We start from the raw sequence: 5,060 nt of genomic DNA on the forward strand, positions 1-5,060 counted from the left end.
CCCCCCTTTCCACCCTCCACCTGAACGCGCTCACCACGCTGCAGCAGGGCCCCCCCAACCCTGTTTGCATTTCGCGTACATTTCTCTCATTTTTATTTTCCGTGATTTAATGCCGCGCGACACGAAACGCCCCCCGGCCATCGAGATAAGCCCCTCGCGGGCAGGAGAGAGGGAGAGGGGGGGGGGGGAGGTCCGCTTCGCGGTCCCCTCCGCGGGAAGGCGGCCGCGCCCGCCCCTTGCAGTCTCGCGTGCCTTTGCCCCACACCCCGCGCCCCAATACCCCCCTTCGCCTCCTCTCCCCGCCTGCCCTGCGGTCAGTGAGCGCGGAGCGGTGCGCCAGCCGCCACCGTGTCCTACGGGCCCAGCCGATGTGAGCTTTCAATCAACTACTCATGGCGACAGACTGACAAACGGAAGGCATTTGTTATATTTTTGTTTCGCGCGCGCCGCACGACTACGCTAACGCCAACGGCTCGCTCGTATCACATTTATTTTTATTTTATTTTTTTATGGCATTGACCGTTATGGTTGCACTGCCCCTCATGCCGTGGGCGTGGACATCATCGCCGTCACCGAGGCCAAACCTTGAACCAAAAAATGCCTATCGCGGCAGTTTATTCTACCCACCGACTTAGCGCGTCGAAAAAAAATAATACAGAGGAAATAATTGTACATTAAGCAGTACTTACGCGTTCAGTTATTTTCGCGGGCTTATCTCGGATGAGCCTCTGAATTGCATCATGGATCTACCGCTCAAGTCGCGCGTGTGTGCGCGCAGGCTTAACTGAACAGGCCTTAACTCAATAACGAGCCGCGAGCGGCTTTTTGTCACACACGCGCGGCCCGTTAGGCAAACAATGAATTCCTGAATTAGCCCGATCCTTATCCCTCTAACACACTTTCGCTCGCTCTCTCGCTCTCTCTCTCTCTCGCTCACACACGTGCCACGAAGCGCCACGCCCCCCGTGCAAAAATTGCGTGGAATGAACAAGCGCTCTCGGTCCCGGTGGTGGTCGCGCCTGGACGGGGCCGGGTCACCCCCTGCTCACTAATGGCCAATAATAAATGCTCGGCACACTCATAATCATACACCGTATAAAGAAAACGCTTTTGGCATCGCACCCTCGCCCCGCCCTCGCCCCGCCTCACCTCACCCTCCTCACCCCGCCTCGCAGAGCCCTGCCACGCCACCATCCACGGGTGCGTGTATTACTACCCATCTCCCGTCTCACTCGCTCCTCCTCTCTTATGTCCGTCCCGCCCGGCCGGGCGGCTCTCAAAAATATGTATTAAAAAAAAAACACAACAATTGCATTGCCGGGGTGAAAATAAAAAACGCACGCCCTCGCCGCTTTGCCTCGTCGTCGTCGTCCTCGGTGGTGGCACCCCTTGCGCGCGGCACCCTCCCCCGTCCACACCATAAGACGCGTGCGGGGGATCCCCCGACTTCCCCATCCCCATTGTACACACAAAATTGCCCCACAAAGCATAATTGCTAATGAAGTAACCCAGTGAGGGTGTGCGCCGGGCGGGCCCTGCCTTGTGGCGTGGTGGCGCGTGGCGGGGCGTGGCGGGGCCTGGTGGTGTCCAGCACGAAGGCGCACAGGCCCTCGATGTGCTGCTCCGGGAAGGTGTGCAGTTCTGCTGCTCAGCCGATGCACTGTATTCACCCAAACAACAGTCTCGGACCAAGTAAATTGTACTTCATCCTTGATTTTTCATATGCCCCACATGTGCTTATGGTCTTTGATTCAAGTGATGTATATGCAATATTAATTTATGCGGCATTTGGACGATATAGGTATCACTGTAAAAAGTTTTCGTGATTTTACGAAAAAAAATGTTACGAAATGCTTCATAAAAAATAATTTACGAAAATATTTCGTTAGGGCCAATTTACGAAACATTTCGTAAAGTTACAAATATATTTCGTAACGAATGCAAATAATTTTGGGGTCATATGTCATAAAATTTGACAAAATATATGCAAATTTCATACCTCTTAGTTAGAGCTTTGGATTTTACGAAGCAATTCGTAAAATAACGATGTATCGTAATTGGTTAAAAACGAAGTTTTCGTACTAGAAAATTAACCGAGAAAATTTTGTAAAATCACGAAATTTATTTTCACAGTGATACTGGATCGTGAGTGTGTGTCCCGTTAATCAATTTGCAGAGTTGAGTTGAACACAGTCCACACACGGTGCGCGATTAAAGAGTGTGTTTAACAGGAGAGTGAGAGCACTTGCATGTGTGCAACTACCGAGTTGAACACATTAATGTGCATTTGAAGGGTTGAAGGTTGAACACTTTATACCAGTGTAGTTTTTTTTTTGTTACGCGTGTTCCTAATCGGTAACAGTGTAAAGCCATATATGAAATAAAGGTTACGTCCGCACCGATGTATACGTGCAGGAGGCCATCCCCTCGCTCCCCCTATCGTCCCCAAACTGTCCCATTTCCACCCCAACTGTAACAACGGCGGGGGGCCAGCACAGCGGAGCGCCAAAGGCCTCTGGCCAGCAGGCAGAGCGCTTCCCGATGGGCGTGGCGTGGCGGGGGGGAAAGGGGAGGCGAGGGAAGTCCAGCGCTCTCCATCTGTCATGTTTCCATACCTTGTCGGTGTCGGTCCCTTCCCCGCCCCCGGAAGAAAGCGTTTTCTGCCGGAACCGCACGCCTTCTCTCTCTCTCTCTCTCTCTCTCTCTCTCTCTCTCTCTCTCTCTCTCTCTCTCTCTCTCTCTCTCGTTCTGTCTCTGTCTGTCTATCTGTCTCCTGCGCAGTCCGCGCACGTTGCGTCGGCCCCAAGATGTAGTACACGGTGTACATTTGCGAGACGCGAGACAGTTGTACCGGACACCCCGAGCAGCAGGCTTCTCCTACTCCCTCCCCCTAACTCGAAAGCCCCCGGGCACATTGAATTTCCGCGTCGCTCCCTCTCTTTTGCGTTTCTCAAGTTGTTGTCGTCGAGATTGTTTGGAGCGTTTGTTCCTGTTGGTGCGCGTCAGGTGGGGGCGTGGCGGTGAGCGCGGCGCGCGGAGAAAGAACGCCGTGGGGACAGAGCACCCCGCCCGCCGCGCCCCCGCCGCGCCCGCGCCCACGTCTGGCTGTGACAGGTCGGCATGGTGTGACTGGGGACCCCGCTGTGCGTCTCTGCCGCTGCAACCCCACCACGCCCGCCCCGCCCTACCCCGCTCTGCCGCGCCCCGCCCTGCCACGCGCGGCCCGCTGTGACAGGTCGACTAGGGGTGGGGCCTTCAGGAACTCCTTGCCCTCAAAATCGACAATTTTGGAGGAAAGCGGTCGTTTACCGTATAACAAGAAAAGAAAACCAAAAACCGAAAGAGAAAATCGTAATCTTTGTCAAACAAATGTTTAAGCAGACTCGCGATGCTCTCAACCCCCCGGCTCCACCCCCACGCCCGCCTGAGCCCGGGCCTCACCGCGCACTGTTGGTCTTCTCTGCATCAGTCATGAGAATTAGAGACCTACTTAATGTTTCCCTTTCACGAAGCGGCTTTTCGCTGTTTTTAACATCCTTATTCCTTCCGCTTTCCCGACGTGCTTGAGAGTGGCACTCGCCCTTCTGTTGTGTGTTTGCATATGAATTTGTTTTTATTTCCCTCTCCCTTATTCGCCCTTTCGTCAACTAGGTCCTAAAACGACACATTACCTCCAATAAAAACAAAACGAGATAGAGAAAGAAACTTCTCGAGAAAAATCTGACAGTGTTACATGCTGTAAGCCCGAACACACGTGCAAAGCCGATATGACCCCTCTCTCCAGTGCGGCGCAGAGCGTGCGTTTTCCAGCACCGTCCCTTTCACACACACAATTAAAATTTAAATCCAATCCAGATTTCCCGCGCGCGCGCAGACACACGAATATCGACGAAGATAACAAACGATTGCTGGCGCTCTGGTTTTATATATCTGATCAAGCAGATCAGCAAGCAACCAGCCAAGCGCTGCTGCTGATCCGGCCGGATCTGGTCAGGATCTGGTCAGCAACGAGCGCGAGAGGTGCGCGCGGGCGGGAGGCGGGGCCACGCGGCGCAGCAGCGGCAGCCGCTCAAACACACAACGCAAACGAAGTGGGCAATCTGCTTTTAAGAGGGAATCCAGCCAGCATGTGTGAGCACACACACACACACACGCACTAACACACACACGCGCACGCGAGCACTTCAACAAAAACCCTTTACGCCCTGCGGGTGTTTTTTCGATTGCAACTCGACGTATATAGTGAGGAGATGGGAGAGGGGGCGGAGTTCCATCTGTGTACATGTACTTGAGCGCCACAGGGGAGGGGAGGGTTAGGGAAGGGGTGGGGAGTCGCTTCCAGCGACCCCCTAAGCGAATAAAGTTCAGCCAAAAAGGGACGGTGCGAGCGTTATTTCGACGCAGTAGGGCACACGAGACGGAGGCAGCCAGGACGAGAGTAATAGACATTCGATCCAATTTTTCAAAATTTTAAAAAGAGCAGCGGCGTACAACGAAAACACAATTTTTATTGTTACTGGAGAGCAATTTTCTTTTAGTGTGCAGGGGGTGACACGGGTTCAATCTCGCCATTTGGGACACAGGCAAAGACCGTCGGCAGCGGGACCGGGGTCGCGAGATAGGGTCTCGGGGCCAGGCAGGCGTCGGACGGATGGGGTCGCCCCGGCCCCGCAGGGCCCGCGCTCCGCGAAATCCATCAAACAGCGCCGAAAATTATTTCAAGAAGAGTCCCGCCGGAGCGACGCTGCTCTGCTCCGCCCTTGGTCGCCGTCGGGGCGGGCGGCGGGGAGGAGGGACTGTCACCGGAATGGGGCCGCTTATGATGAGGTCCTAACTCTGCGCCACGCCCCGCCCCGCCACGCCCCGCCGAGTTCGGCACCGGCGTGGCGCTAAGGACCGCGGACGCGCGGCGTGTTGTGGCGGGGCGTGGCGGGGCGTGGCGGGGCGAGGCGGGGCGTGGCGGGGGAGGAGGACCGGCGACAGATTGCAAGCGGCAGCGTTCCGATCAGCGAGGAGAGAAAGACAGAGTGGCGCACGACAGGGGGGTAGACGAGAGAAGG

The sequence above is a fragment of the Frankliniella occidentalis genome, unplaced genomic scaffold (genome assembly GCF_000697945.3).
Source record: "Frankliniella occidentalis isolate FOCC.00 unplaced genomic scaffold, Focc_3.1 Scaffold38, whole genome shotgun sequence".
NCBI classification, from domain to species: Eukaryota; Metazoa; Arthropoda; class Insecta; order Thysanoptera; family Thripidae; genus Frankliniella; species Frankliniella occidentalis.